The sequence below is a fragment of the Carlito syrichta genome, unplaced genomic scaffold, assembly GCF_000164805.1.
Source record: "Carlito syrichta isolate Samal-C Ts95f unplaced genomic scaffold, Tarsius_syrichta-2.0.1 Scaffold301618, whole genome shotgun sequence".
NCBI lineage: Eukaryota > Metazoa > Chordata > Mammalia > Primates > Tarsiidae > Carlito > Carlito syrichta.
Genome location: NW_007245714.1, coordinates 299091 through 315739, shown reverse-complemented (window position 1 = coordinate 315739; position 16649 = coordinate 299091). Strand labels below are relative to the sequence as shown.

Genomic DNA, 16649 nt, shown 5'->3' with positions numbered 1-16649 from the left:
GAATGAGATACGAGTACCCACTGCCATCACTCTTACTTAGCACTGTTCTGGAAATCGTTTCTGATGACATTGGAAAGTGAAATATGAGGCAAATGATCATTATTGACCAATAATATGATTTCATACCTAGAAAGGCAAAGAGAGTCAACTGAAAAATTGCTACAAATAAGAATTTTCAGAAGGTAAATGGTTTATAATCAACATATTATATAAAATTAAATTTCCTTTTAAATAACCATTTAGACTATATAATGAAAAAGATCCAATTTATAAACTCACTCTCAAAAAGTATATAAATATAATAAAATTAGCACAATTTATGTAAGATATACATGCATACAATTTAATAATGATAAAGACTATTGATTATGAACATTAAAAATTCATTCATTACAAAAACTCCATTAAGTCAAAAGACAATGGACCTGACTTAGGAGTTAGCTGATGTCTCCTGAAGTTTTCTTTGTCCTAAAATTTGTGAAGATAATTTCTGATGCCAACCAGGCATGGCAGCTCGTGCCTGTAATCTCAACGCTCTGGGAGGCAGAGGCGGGAGGATTGTTTGAGGTCAGGAATTTGAGACCAGCCTGGGCAACACAGCAAGACCTTGTCTCTATTAAAATGATACTTTTAAAAATATTTCTGATGTTGAAAACTGGCTAGAACTTTCACTTTAAGGGCAGACTGAGTTACATACAGTAAAATTCACTCTTTTACATGTACAATTTAATGAGGTTTAAAAAATTTTTTTTGCTGCTTTGGTATAATAATAGTATTAACAATAACGATATTTATTGATTGACTACTATGTGACAGACACAATTGATGGTCCTTTGGATATGTTAACTAATTTAATTCTCTTACCAGTCCAATGATGCAGTATTATCATCATCCCTATTTTACAGATGAGAAAACTGAGTCTGGGATAGGCTAATCATTGTGCACAAGGTCACACATCAGTCAGATAGGGAGTTGGGCTTCAAATCCAGGTATTCTCCACACCCAGTCCCCTAAACACTATACCATGATACTGTCTCCATAAAGGTAAACTTTATTTTTAATTTTTCTTAGGGTTTAGCAGTTTTTGATTTTTAAAAATATTTTAGATTCGGGGTATAGATGTGTATTCATTACATAGACATATTGTGTAAGTGGTAGGGACTGGGTTTCAGGTGGCCCATTCCCCAGATAGTGAACACTGCCCTGTAGGGAGTTTCTGAACCCTAACCTCCCTCCCTGTTATTGGTGTCCCCAGTGTCTATTATTCCATCTTTGTGACCATTTAGCTTCCACGTATGAGTGAGAACATGTAGTGTTTGGTTTTCTGTTTCTGAGTTAGTTTACTTAGGATGAAGATCTCCACCTCCATCCATGCTGCTGTAAAGAATATGATTTCATTCTTTTTTACAGCTGCATAGTATTCCATGGTGTATATATACCATGCTTTCATTATCCAGTGATTGGATGATGTGCATTTAGGTTAATTCCACATCTTTGTAATTGCGATTTGTGCTGCAGTGAACATGCGGGTACAGGTGTCTTTTTTATATAGCGACCTCTGTTCCTTAGTGTAGACACATAGTAGTGAGATTGCTGGATCAAATGGTTGATCTACCTTTAGTTCTTTGAGTAACCTCCACACCACTTTCCATAGAGGTTGTACTAATTTACACTCCCACCAACAATATTCAAGTATTCCCTTTTCTCCACATCTGTGCCAGCATCTATTATAAGTTTTTTTATTTTTTAATAATGGCCATTCTGACTGGCATGAGGTGGCAACTCATTGTGGTTTTAATTTGCATTTTCCTGATTATGAGTGATGTGGAGCATTTTTTCATGTTTGTTGGCCATTTGTATATCTTCTTTTAAGGGATGTTTTGCCCACTTTTTAATGGGGTCATTTGCTTTTTTCTTCATTTTTTTGAGTTCTTGTGATTCTTAGTCCTTTGACAGTTTGCAAATATCTTTTCCCATTCTGTAGGCTGCCTGTTTGTTCTGTTGATTATTTCTTCTGCTGTGCAGAAGTTTTTTAGTTTAATTAAGTCCCACTTATTTATTTTTATTTTAGTCGCATTTGCCTTTGGGGTTTTAGACATGAACTCTGCCTAGGTCAATGTTTATAAGAGTTTTTCTTTGGTTTTCTTCTAGGAATTTTTGGTTTCAGGTCTGAAATTTAAGTCTTTAATCCATCTTGAATTAAGTTTTGTATATGAAGAGCAACAGGAATCAAGTTTCATTTTTCTGCATGTAGTTATCCGATATTTCCATCATCATTTGTTGAGTATCCTCTCCCAAGTGTATGTTTTTGTCTGCTTTGTCAAAGATTTGGGTTTATTTTTGGATTCTCTATTCTGTTCCATGGTCCATGTGTCTGCTCTTGTACCAGTACCATGATGTTTTGGTTACTATAGTCTTGTAGTATAAACTTAAGTCAGGTAATGTGATGCCTCCAGCTTTGTTCTTTTTTCTTAAGGTTACTATGGCTATTGTGGTTCTTTTTCAGTTCCATATAAATTTTAGAAACATTTTTTTCTAATTATGTGAAAAACAACGTTGGTAGTTTGATAGGGATTGCATTGAATCTGTAGATTGCTATAGGCAATATGGTCATTTAAAAAATGTTGATTGTTTTAGTTCATGAGCCTGGGATGTTTCTCCATTTGTTTGTGTCCTCAGCAATTTCTTTCATCAGAGTTTTGTAGTTCTCCTTGTAGAGATCCTTTACCTCCTTGATTAAATATATTTCTAGATATTTTAGCCTATTGTAAATGAAACTGAATTCTTTTTTTTGAGTTGGAGTCTCACTCTGTCGTCCAGACTGGAGTGCAGTGGCCGCTCCCGGCCACCGCAGCCTTGACCTGCTGGCTCCAGCAATCCTTCCGCCTCAGCCTTCCAAGTAGCCGGAATTACAGGCATGCACTACCATGCCTGGCTGATTTTTTGATTTATTGTAGAGATGAGGTCTCGCTGCCCAGGCGGGTCTCGGACCTGCGGGCTCAGGCAATCCACTCACCTCAGCCTCCCAAAGGCACGGGATTACAGGCTGAGCCACCAAGCCCGGCTGAAACTGAATTCTTAATTTGATTCTCAGCTTGGTTCACATTGGTGTTTTGCAGTTCTACTGACTTGTGTGTATTGATTTTATATCCTAAAAGTTTACTGAATTCATTCATCAAGTCCAGGAGTCTTTTGGAGGAGTCTTTAGGGTTATCTAGGTATAAGATCATATCATTAGCATACAGAGATAGCTTGATTTCTTCTTTTCTAACTTGAATACCCTTTATTTCTTTGTGTTGAACAGTAATGGTGAAAGTGGGCATCCTTGCCTTATCCTAGTTGAGGGGGAATGTGTTCAACATTTTTCCATTCAGGATGATATTGGCTGTGGGTTTGTTGTATATAGCTTTTATTATTTTGAGGAATGTCCCAACATACCTATTTTTGCTGAGGGTTTTTATCATGAAAGGATGCTGGATTTTATCAAATGCTTTTTTTCTGTGCCTATTTAACTGATCATATGATTTTTGTTTTTAATTCTGTTTATGTAGTGGATCACATTTATTGAGTTATGTACGTTGAACCACCCTTGCATCCCTTGGATGAAACCCACTTGGTTGTAGTGTATTATTATTATTATTATTTTAATGTGCTGTTGAATTTGGTTTGCTGAAGAGTTTCGCATCTATTTTCGTAAGAGATATTGGTTTGTAGTTTTCTTTCTTTGTTGTGTCTTTTCCTGGCTTTGGTTATCAGAGTAATACTAGCCTCATATAAAGAGGCAGGATTCTCTCCTCGTCAATCTTGTGGAATAACTTCAGTAAAATTGAAAGTCTGGTGGCATTCAGCTATGAGTCCATCAGGCCCTTGATTTTTTTTTGTTGGGAGACTTCTAATTAGTTTCAATCTTGCCCTAGTTATTGGTCCGTTCAGGATTTCTATTTCTTCCTGATTCAAGTTTGGGGGGTTATATTATGTATGAATGCAAAGAGGTATTCATAATAATCTTGGATGATCTTTGGAGTTTCTATCATATTGTAATGTCTTCTTTTCCATTTCTAATTGAGCTAATTTGAGTCTTCTCTCTTTGTTTCTTAATTAATCTAGCTAGTGGTCTATCAATCTTATTTATCTTTTCAAAGAACAAACTATTTTATTGATCTTTTGTTTTTTTTTTTTTTTGAGTTGGAGTCTTACTCTGTCGCCCAGACTGGAGTGCAGTGGCCGCTCCTGGCCACTGCAGCCTCAACCTGCTGGGCTCCGGCAATCCTTCCGCTTCAGCCTTCCAAGTAGCTGGAATTATAGGCATGTGCTACCACGCCCAGCTGATTTTTTGATTTACTGTAGAGATGAGGTCTCGCTGTCCAGGCAGGTCTCGAACCCGCAGGCTCAGGCAATCCACTCACCTCAGCCTCCCAAAGGCGCGGGATTACAGGCTGAGCCACCAATTTTTAAAGAATTTCTATTTCATTTAGTTCTGCTCTGATCTTCATCATTTCATTTCTTCTGCTAGCTTTGGGTTGATTTGTTCATGTTTTTCTAGTTACTTGAGATGTGATATTAGTGCTCAGTCTTTCAGTCTTATTAATGCAGGCATTAAGCACTATAGATTTTCCTCTGAGCACAGATTTGGCTGTGTCCCAGAGATTTTGATAACTTATTTCATCATTGTCATTTGTTTCAAGGAATTTTTAAATTTCCACCTTGATTTCATTGTTGACCCAAGGATCATTCAAGAGCAAAGTGTTTAACTTCCATATCTTTGTTTGGTTTCACGAGTTCTTCTTGGAGTTAATTTCTAGTTTTATTCCACTGTGTTCTGAGATGGTGCTTGATATGATTTCAACTTTTAAAAATTTATTGAGACTTTCTGTGTGGCCTACCATATAATCTATCTTGGAGAATGTTCCATGTGCTGATGAGAAAAACATGTATTCTGTAGCTCTGGGATGGAATGTTCTGTAGATGTCTGCTAGTTCCATTTCTTCTAGAGCTCTGTTTAACTCCAATGTTTCTTTGTTAACTTTCTGCCTTGCTGATCTATTACTGTCAGTAGATGTTGAAGTCTCCCACTATTATTGTATTGCTATCTATCTCTTTTTTTTCAGTCCAGTAGAATTTGTTTTATAAAGTTGGCCAAAAAAATACACATTTTAACAAAGGAAAAACTAGCCAGGCTCAGTGGCTCAACCTGTAATCCTGCGCCTTTGGGAGGCTGAGGTGAGTGGATTGCCTGAGCCCACGGGTTCGAGACCCGCTAGGGCAACTTGGCGAGACCTCATCTCTACAATAAATAAAAAATGAGCCGGGTGTGGTAGCGCGCGCCTGTAGTTCCAGCTACTTGGAAGGCTGAGGCGGAAGGATCGCCGGAGCCCAGCAGGTCGAGGCTGCAGTGGCTGGGAGCGGCCACTGCACTCCAGTCTGGGCAACAGAGTGAGACTCCAACTCAAAAAAAAAGAAAGGAAAAACTGTATTAAAATTGTAGTACTCAATATATACCAATAACAAAAGATGAATACAAGTCACACTTGACAAGAGGTGCTCAAAGTGGTTACCATCAGCATCCAGACACTTCTGATTATGACAAACTAAAAGCAATACATAGAAAACATCTCTTAAAATGTGTACAATTTTTTGGCACCCCCCAGTATGTTTTCATTGGATTGATCCCTTTATCATTATATAATAGTCATCTTTGTCTATTTTTGAACTTTTGTTAATTGAAAGTCTGTTTTATTTGATATGAGAATGGCTATTCCTGCTCATTACTGGTTTCCATTTGCATGGAATATTTTTCTCCACCCCTTTACTTTGAGTCTGTAGGAGTCTTTGAGTTAGGTTGGTTTCTTGAAGGCAGCAGATATTTGGTGGTGTGTGTGTGTGTGTGTATTTTAAATACATTCTGCCATCTATATCTTGTTAGTGGAGCATTGAGACCATTTATGTTCAGAGTTAATAATGATAGGTAAGTTACTATTCTAATCACCATATTGGTTGTTACCTGGTTGCTTTATTTTCTCTATTGTGTTAGTGGTCCATAAAGACTGTGAACTTTATGATTCCCAGCATTTTTATACTGGTGTATTTTGATCTCCTGTTTCAGTATTTAGGACTTTGAATATTTCTTGTAGAGCTAGTCTAGTGGTAACAAATTCCCTCAATGTTTGCTTGTCTGTGAAGGGCTTCACTTCTCCTTACTTATGAAACTTAGTTTTGCGACATACAAAATCCTTGGTTGACAGTTATTCTGTTTGAGGAGATTGAGAGTGGGGCCCCACTCCCTCCTGGTTTGTAGGGTTTATTCTGAGAAGTCTGCTGTAGGTCTGATAGGTTTACTTTTGTAAGTTATTTAATGCCTTTGTCTTACTGCTCTTAAAATTCTTTCCTTCACAGTAACTTTGCACAGCCAGATGATTATATGCCTTGGGGATGACCTTTTGCAATGAATCTTCTGGGGGTTATTTGGGCTTCTTGTATCTGGATGTTTAGACCTCTGACAAGTTTTCTTCCATTATTCCCTCAAATAGGTTTGCCAAAACTGTTGCTTTCTCCTCTTCCTCAGGAACACCTATGATTCTTTGGTTTGGATGTTTTACATAATCTCACATTTCTTGGAGAGTTTGTTCCATTCTCTTGATTTGTTTTTTTCATATTGTTGCTGATTGGGTTAACTCAAAAGCTCTGTCTTCAAGTTCTGAGATCTTATCTTCTGCTTGTTCTAGTCCACTGTTAAAACTTTCCACTACATCTTGTTCTTCCCTAAATGCTCCTTTCATTTCCAGAATTCAGCTTTTTTTTTTTTTAAGGTGTCTATATGTCTTGAATAGTTTTAAAAATTTCTTTATGTTGGCTTTCAACTTTCCCCTTAAGTTTATTGACCAATTCTTATCAAACTTTTGAACTCTATGTCTGGAATTTCAACCATTTTGTTTTGGTTAGGGTTCATTGCTCAAGAGTTTGTGGTCTTTTGGAGGTGTTAGAGAAATCTGCTTTTCCATATTGTCAGAACTATTTTTCTGGTTCCTTCTCATTTGGGTAGACAATTTCTTCTTATTTGAGGTTAGCCAGTGGCTGATGTAGGCACTGTAGGGAATTTCTCAATTACCAGATGTGGCAGCCCTGTGCTGTGTACCTGCACTGGCTCACTGTGTCCTGAGTAGCCAGAGCGGCTTGGAAAGTATTTTTAGCAGGCGCTTGGGATTTGGCCTTCCTCAAAGCAGAAGCATTGTATCTGATGTGGTTGGCTGTACTGTTGATCTCCGGCCAGGAGGTAGCACTTGTAGGAGAAAGTCGGCTATGATGGTGGTTTTAGGGTTTTCCAGTTTAATGAGTTTTGATAAAAGTATACAGTCATGTAAATACCACCACAATCAAGATATAGGACAGTTGCATCACCCCCAAAAATGTCCTCCTGCCCCTTTGCAGACAATCTCCTCTGTCACCTTGGCAGTCACTGATCTGACTTGAGGTCCTATTGTTTTGCTATTTCCAGAATATTACATTAATGGCTTATATTGTGCCTGGCTTCTCTCCCTTAGCTAAGGGTTAACATGCCCATAATATAGCATACATTCGCACATGTATCTTATTTTTACTGCTGAATGGTATTCCATTGTCTGAAAGTAGCATAATTTATTTAGGTTGCTTCTATTTTTAGAGTTGTATGTGTAAAGCAGCTATATATATTCATGTAAATCTATGTATACACATTTTTATTTTTCCTGGGTAAATACTTAGGAGTAGGACTAGTTGTGTGTGTTTAAACATATTTTTCTTTCTTTCTCTTTTTTTTTTTTTTTGAGTTGGAGTCTCACTCTGCCGCCCAGGCTGGAGTACAGTGGCACACTCACGGTCACCCCAGTGTCGACTTGCCTGGGCTCCAGTGGTCCTTCTGCCTCAGCCTTCCAAGTAGCCGGAACTATAGGCATATGCTACTGTGCCTGGTGAATTTATTTATTTATTGTAGAGATGAGGTCTCACCAAGTTGCCCAGGCTGGTTTCGAACCCACGGGCTCAGGCAATTCACTCGCCTCGGCCTCCCAAAGTGCTGGGATTACAGGCTGAGTCACCGAGCCCGGCCTAAATGTTTTTTCAAAGTGACTGTACCTTTTTATATTTCCGCTAACAATGTATGAGATTTCCAGCTGCTTCATACCCTGCTACTGTCCCAGTCTTTTCATTTTAAGGAGTGTAGTGAATGTGCAGTGGTTTTTCATTATAGTTTTCATTTCCATTTTCCTAATTTTCCATTCATATGACCAATCAAATTTTTTGCCCATTAAAAACATTTTTTTGGGGGGAAGGTCTTTATAGTCAGTTGTAAGAGTTCTTTATATATTCTGAATCAAATCCTTTATCACCAATATATTTTGAAAATATTTTCTTCTACTCTGTGGCTTATTTTTTCATTACATGTTTTTTTTTTGTGTGCCAGGACCAAGAGATTTATTAAAGTGGCTGTTACAGAGGGGATCTGTAATGGGAAAAAAGAAAAAGAGAGAGTAAGAGAGAGAGAGGAAGTGGGAGAGAGGCGGGGAGAGAGTTGCAGAGAGGGAGAGAGGAAGAGAGCGACAGAGAGAGAGAAAGAGAGACCGAGAGCTCATTACATGTTTTTTAAGGAGTAGAAGCTTTTAATTTTTTTTTTTTTTTTTGAGTTGTAGTTTCATTCTGTTGCCCAGGCTGGAGGGCAGTGGCACACTCACAGCTACTGCACCTCCATATGCTGGGCTCAGGCAATCTTTCTGCCCTCGCCTTCCAAGTAGCTGGAACTACAGGCACACACCACCATGCTTGGCTAATTTTTTGATTTATTATAGAGATGAGGTTCATCAAGTTGTCCAGGCTGGTCCTGAGCCCCTGGGTTCAGTCAGTCCTCTTGCCTCCACTTCTCAAAGTGCTGGGATTATAGGCAAGAGCTTTGCACCCAGCAGAAGCTGTTAATTTTGATATTCAGTTTATCAATTTTTTTCCCTCATGTTTCACTTTTGGTATCCTAAAATCTTTGACAACTTTTAAGTGACAAAGAAACTACTATGTTTTGAATATTTATAAAGCCTCATTATTTAGTCAATAATTACTATGAAGAGACAGAAGGAAGTTCAGCCAAAATATAACATTAGGCCGGGCACAGTGGCTCACATTCGTAATCCCAGTGCTTTGGGAGGCGGAGGCGAGAGGATTGGTTGAGACCAGGAGTTCAAGACCAGTTTGGGCAACATAGTGAGATCCCACCAATACCAAAAAAAAACATCAGTAGTAACAGACACTATATAAGCTCTTATAAGTTCTTCCTCTATGTTAAAAGTATGTAGTCAAGCTCTATAGGAACATTCAACCCAAGAAAATTCCGTCCTACTTTTGAAATGTAGGCACTGTCCTACTTTTGAAATGTAGCAGGGTGATATTGTAATATTTTCAAATTACCCAAACTGCACTGAATAATATGAACACAAAATTATAACAAACACTGAACAAAGGTAATATTCAGTTTTAAGAATACATTAGCTGAAAATTGCTTAAAGATGGTTTGATATTTTGCCTTGTCTGCAAAATAAAATATATTTATATAACTTGCCAGACATGTTGTTAACAACCAATCACAGAATATTTAAATCATGAAGGCTCAAATTACTTTATTTTCCTATGTCTCAGCTTGATTGTAACACTAAGGTTAAGATTAACAAAATAGAGTCAGGTGAGATGGCTCATGCCTGTAATCCCAGCACTTTGGAAGGCTGAGGCAGGAGGATAGTTTGAGTTCGAGATTTTGAGACCAGTCTGTGCAACATAGCAAGACCCTAATCTCTTAAATAAATAAACAAACAAATAAATAAATCTGGGCATGATAGGACATGACTGCAGTCCTAGCTACTCAGGAGATTGAAGCAAGAGGATCACTTGAGCCTAGGAAGTTGAGGCTGCAAAGAGCTGTGATCAATGCTGCTGTCTTCCAACCTGGGCGACAGCAAGAGCCTGTCTAGATTAAAAAAAAAAAAACAAAAGCTGGGTGTGGTGGTGCACACCTGTAGTCCTAGCTGGGAGGTTGAAATGGGAGAATCTCTTAAACTCAGGAGTTTGAGGCTATAGTGAACTATGATTGTACCATTGTACTCTAGCCTGGATGACACAGCAAAATCCTGTCTCTTAAAACAAAAATTAATAAAATAGCATATGTAAGATGTCTAACACAAATAAGTATTCAATAAGACATAACTTAAACATTCTGGCATCTTTTTAGTAGAGCCTACCTTTATATGCAACATATATTCACTTCCTAGTCAGTGCAAAACTATTACCAGTAGTACAAAAGTAAGGCCCCCTCCACAGTTAAAACTAAAACAAAATTTCTAGAGCACATGAAAAAGTGATGGCTAAGCTGAACTGAAAGACAAAGCATTAGAGTAAGCCAGGTGAACCTTTAACCTTGAGGTGACTCTGTAAGAAGTAAAAAGGCCAGAAACAGAACTTTATCAACCAGGCCCTTAGATTTTTATTCTTGGAGCAGTGGAGAACCACCAGGAGTTTTTAAGTGAGCGGTCAGGACTCAGAAGGCAGGAAGAACAGGCAGAAGGTTCCAGGGCGATGATATCTTTGGTCTGGACCAGGAAGGAGAAGTGGATGAATTCAAGGGAGATTAAGGAAAAAGGAGTCAACTGAAGCCTATCTAGGGGACAGACTACGTGCGAAGGGTAAAGGAAAGCAAGAAGTTAAGCCAAAATGACCAACCTTCTGGCTTGAGTGAAAATGGGTAAGGAAAAGAAGAGGAACAAGCAGCTCCTGTGGGCCTGGGTAGAGGTGGAAGTGGAGAAAAGAGTCAGTGCAAGGAAATGACAGAAAGCAACATCAGTCTTTTAAAAGGTTGAAATATTTTAAAAGAAGAATCTGAAGCTTAGTACAAGCATTTTCTTTCCCCAATCTCAGTGGTTTTGCCACCATATTATGACCTGAATATTTTCAGCAATGTTGAGAGATAACAGGGTGGAAACTGAAAGGTGGAAAAGTAAATAAAAGACTCATAAACTGTCATTTACAGCTATTTTAAATTTGTTTTTAAACCCCTGTGTTTTTGAAGTAATAAGATTAAGTAGTTTAGGAAAGCATTAATTATTAATTATATGCAGAGAATATATGTTTTGCTTCCATATTCCTACATTAACTCTGAAAGGATACATAACCTTTTGAATTTTGAATCATCTGAATGTATTACATATTTGAAAATTAAATACATAAAATGTGTTGTTTATTAAACTTAACAGCTAAAAAACAGAGTAAAGAAATAATTAATATCCAAAGCCTGGATATCTAATAGATCTAATATGTAAAAGTACGATTCACGTAATTTATAACTGCTTTAGTTTCTATGTATGAGCTATAAATTAAATGTTTAGTCTGTTAGTTTGAGTTTCTCTTACTGATATATTTATGAACTTGATATCGCCTATGAAAACTTTTCTAATTTAAAAAAATGCAACCAGAAAAACTAAATCAACCATGCTTGAATGATCCAGCTGAAAAATGAATAGGACACTTGTTTAACTGAATAAGACTTACATCAAACCACGTATTAGAAGAAATATTAACAATAAAAAATTACTAGCAAATGAAATATTTTAACATAAGAATGTAAGTACAGACTCTGGCTTACATGGAGACATCTATTAAATTCCATTTTTTAATGCACATTTCATTAGTGAGTTTCTTCTTTGTGTACTCACTTCTCTGACCTTTTTTTGGCTTCCTTTTTCTTCCTCCTATGCCCATATTGTGCAAGTACCATATTTACTGAGAGTCAGGTAATATGCTAGGCACTGGGAGCGGGTGGGGGTAGTTACACAGATGAGCAAGTCAGGATCCCAGGCTTCAAGGATTTCAAAATCATATACAGAGATGGAGGGACAGGGGGTATTAAATTCCAATAAACCAACTTTCCTTTTGCATTCCTTCCCATTTAAGTCATAGTTGATTTTCTATGTTTTGTTGACTTCAAAATTGTAATTTTAGGTGGTTACATATCACCCTGTAGATGTGTAGCAGTCTAGTTACCAAATCCCATAACTTAAGACATTACAGCTGCTTTAAATTCTTTAAGATTATAATAGCTGATCATTATTTCTACATTTAAAGTGTTTTCCATGACACAGATTCTAAAAAACTGAAAGTGAATAAATGCACTGTTTAAGGTTTATTAGGCATATTGTCCAACTGCTTTTCAAAAGTGCTGAACTTTAGCATGTACAATTGTTCACAATATTCCCACTAGCAATGCTTGTTCTTTTAAAAAAGATCTCATTGATTACAGCTTTTATTACTTAAAAAGGATGCACATTTTTTCTATGTAGTTTTTTTTATATTTTGTAAATCGCCAGTTCATATCCTTTACTCATCTGGCAATACTATCTTGTATCACATTTTGCGTAATTTCATGTCATCATTGGATAGGCTTTCTTTTCTCTTGCTTTCCCAGTCCACTGTAGCAGGTTTCCTCTGTTGCTGGGAAGCTGATTTGCTTCCCACAACAGATCAGAAAGAGACTCTAGATTCACGTATCATTTTAATGGACATGTTCCGCTTTGGGGTTTGTGAGCAAGGAACAGGTTGACAGATGAATACTTCTCCAAATATCAAAACAAGGAGAGTTTTGATACCATGGACCACTAATACTTTTGATTAGAACTCCTACTTTTCCCAGGCTAAGAATTCTAAAAAAAATTTTTTGGAAATAAATTTCCAAAATTAGCATGGAAACCAACATTGTTGCAATCTTTGTATGGGTTGGGTGTGTGGGTAGGATACCTGGTTAGCTTTTCATATTTACTCCTTTAATGGTGTCATCTCTTCTGCTCTGTTCCTACTGACTTGTTGCTTAAAGTCTCTTCAGGACTCTATAGGGAAGATCAGATTCTACTTGTAGCCCTCCCTAATAGGAATATGATGGGCTGGGGCTTCCTCTATATTGCTTTATCCATCAGCACTATCTGTTTTCTGTCTTCTAGAACCTGGAAAGTTTCTGCATTGCTGATGGTCACTCCATCTGTTCCCATTCCCAAGTGCCATTATCGATTTAGAGATTTCTGTCTGTAAATTCTTTTTCCTGTCTTTTCCCAGGGAACTGAGTATATGAGGAGAAAGACATACATATTTAGTCTATTGGTTGGCACTAAAAACTTGAGTTAACCTGATTTGGAACCCCCAAATATTTCAAATTTAGAAACTATAAAAAATTGAAGATCATTCAATTAAAAATGGCCTGGGTTTTCAAGAATACTATTATTTAGTACCAACTTTCAGAATGATGTTTCCTGATATGGATGACCAAAAAAATCATAAAGACAAAAGCTTAAGGTTAGGCAGTATTTAGCATAAAAAAGATTGGCAGTGAGGCACAAATGGAAGGACAGAGAAATGAGCTGGTTCCAGTGGTCTTTACTGCTAGAGGGAATGGCTGAAATGACAAAAATGTTTTTCTTCACAGCACTGGGACAAGTTGGCCAAAACTCAAAATCTGTAAGACGACATCTTGATCAGTCAAGACCTTGAAAGTTAAGTTCTAATATTATTTTTACAAACAGGAATGTAAAGCTAAAGACAGACTCAACAGCAACAAAGATTTCCCTTTGTGCCAATTAATACTATGACTCTTTTGCAGACCACCTGCTGAATTCCTACTATGTGGAATTGTGGGTATTGAATAGTCATCTCTTTTTTTTTCTGAGTTGGTGTCTCACTTTGTTGCACAGGTTGGAGTGCAGTGGCACAATCACAGCTCACTGCAGCCTTGACCTCCTGGGCTCAGGTGATCCTTCTACCTCAGCCTCCTGAACTGTAAGGGCTATACACACGTACCACCACACAGGTGCACACCACCACGCTGGCTAATTTTTGATTTCTTGTAGAGACGCAGTCTCACTATGTTGCATAGGCTGGTCTCAAACTCCTGGGCTCAAGCAATCTTAACACTTTGGCCTCCCAAAGTGCTGGGATTACAGGCATGAGCCACCATGCTCGGCAATAGCTAATTATTTTAAAGAAATAGCATGGAATATTGTACAAACTAGTAACCTTTGAAATTCTGACATGCTATAGAAAGTACCACACATCTATCCAGTCAGGTTAACCTTCTGATATATACTGTAAGATGCTTACTGCATAAGTAAGTCATTGCAAATATCACTTTTAAAATCTGAATATAACAAACATATTACCCAAAATTATATTTAATGGCAACTGAGTATTATCAGTTAAACTCTCCATCACAGGCTGGGCAGGGTGGCTCACTATAAGTGCTGTAATCCCAGCACTTTAGCAGGCCAAAGCGAGTAGACTGCTTAAGTCCAGGAGTTCGAAAACAGCCTAGGCAATACAGCAAGCCCTCGTCTCTAAAAAGAAAGAGAAAGAAATTAGTCAGGCATGGTGGTTGATGTCTGTACTCCCAGTTACTTGGGAGGCTGAGGCAGAAGGATAGGAGGTTGAGATGGCAGTGAGGTGTGAGTGTGGTCCACTCTGGGCAAAAGAGTGAGACCCCAACTCAAAAAAATTTTTAATAGAAAAAGAGAAAAGAAATTCTCCGTCACATATTTGCTTACCACAAGCTCATTTTGAAGGGCAATCTTCAATGCTGTTGAGTAGCTTAATGTATCATTACTGTTTATCATCTCCCCATAGGCACAGGAACAGGTGGGACCCGAGTCTCAAAAACTTTTCAAGACTATAAAAGTAACATGAGTACATCACAAATAACTTGGAGGGTAAAGAGAAGAGGGAAAATGTCACCTCTGTGGCCCTATCACCCAGTGTTAGTGTTTCTGAATTTTTACTTTCTTCTAGGACTACCTTATTTAAGTCATTCAGCCAATCATAGTTTAAGAAGTTGGGAGGAAATTTTGATGAAAAGCAGGAAAAAGAAAGAAAAAAAGTAATAAAAAATCCAAATACTTGGATAGTCCAATAACCCTGGGGAAAAATAGAAGAAGTCCTCTATGTCAAGTTGCAAACTTTCAAAGATGTAAATGTGTGTTTGCATGTCCAATCACAGTTAGTTCATGTGTCTGGTATACTTTTCAAGGAACTGTACTATAAGATTAAAAATGAATGTTTTATTTTTGGTTTTAAAAATGTATTATTTGTGTGAAAAGTATTATAAACCCATTACAGTACTATAGAGCTGATTGTGTTAGTTGGGTACCTAGACTTGTTGGACTTACGAACAAACTGGACTTACCAATGCGTTCTTGGAACGGAACTCATTTGTATGTAGGGGACTTACTGTAAATAATCTTTCAATTTATTCAGTGTTTATCCAGACACTTTTTCAATTACATAATTATCTCACAAAACCCGCAAAACAACTTTGTATCTATTAGCCATGTTTTCTAGGTGAGAAAATTGAACCATACAGGTGCTTTAAAAATGTGCCCAAGATCACACTATCGATGTGAAGCCAGGATTTTAAACAATCCAGATTCTAAATGTTTACCATCTAAACTTTACTACCACTATGAAAAACAGGTAAGAATGACCTACACAAAGCTTGGAGCCCAGACAGACAATTTCTTTTGAATATAAAAAGATAAGTTTCATGGGTGGTACAGAAAAGCTACCGAAATCATTTTATAAAGTCAGTGGTACCAAAATAGTAATAATCACAAAAAAAAACTATATTACAACTTCATTTATGAACATAGCCATTTCATAAAATTCCAACACCTGAAGTTTACCTCTCAGGAAATGACTAATCCATTACAGTTTAGTGTGCTATACAGCTGACCCTTGATCAACACTGGGCTTAGGGGTGCCAACTCCCCCACATATAACTTTTGACTCTTCAAAAGCTTAACTGCTAATAGCCTACTGTTGACCTGAAAACTTACCAATAACAGTTGATTAACATATAATTTATATGCTGTATGTATTATACATTGTATTCTTAACAATAGAGCTAAAGAAAAAAATTATGTAAAAAATCTTAAGGAAAACATATTTACTTTTCACTAAGTGGAAGTGGATCATCATAAAGTTCTTCATCCTCATCATTTTCACATTTAATAGACTAAGGAAGAAGAGAGGTTGGTCCAGCTCTTAAGGTGGCAGGGATGGGCACACTTGATGTAACTTTGCAAAAATGCATTGTAATTTGTCTGACACTTTTTGTCTTTTTTCATTTCTCTAAAAATGTTTCTTTACAGTACCAATCCTTCTTCCACCATTTATTTTAGTTCCAGTGCTCATATCATAGAATGGCCCATGTTGTAAAAGAAGTCAAAAGCAGTGGTGAGTCTAATGTCAGTTTTGTTTTCTGGCACTGTTTTCTCATCATCTTCCTCATTGTCTGGCACCAGTTTGGAACAACTCTATTCCATCAAGTTGTCTTCTGTTAATTCCCCTGAAGTTGTGTCTATTCTTGAATTTCTCTAAGAGTCATAGCTTGAAACCCTTCACTCCCTCAACTTTTTTGCCATATCCAAAATCTCTTTCATAATTTCTTTGATTTGGCTCTGCTGTAAATCCTGTGAAGTCATGCACAACAACTGGACACAGTTTTCTCCAGCAGGAATTTATTGTTTCAAGCTTGATGTGAAGCTTTCGGTTTTATTCTATAACAATAGCATCTTCAGTGATGTAATCCTTCTGGACTCTCATGATTTTTTTTTTTG

At 37.3% G+C, this 16649-nt stretch overlaps 1 protein-coding gene across 1 annotated transcript in view; it reads right to left on the bottom strand.

Annotated features, from left to right (window-relative positions):
* The window catches only part of RALA (RAS like proto-oncogene A), a 45385-nt gene extending 29351 nt beyond the window's left edge, over window positions 1–16034 (bottom strand). Inside the window, exon 1 of the mRNA XM_008054937.2 lies at window positions 15981–16034. The gene's annotated coding sequence lies outside the window, so the exon portion shown is untranslated. The remainder of the gene's footprint in view (window positions 1–15980) is intronic.
* Window positions 16035–16649: the final 615 nt, after the last annotated feature.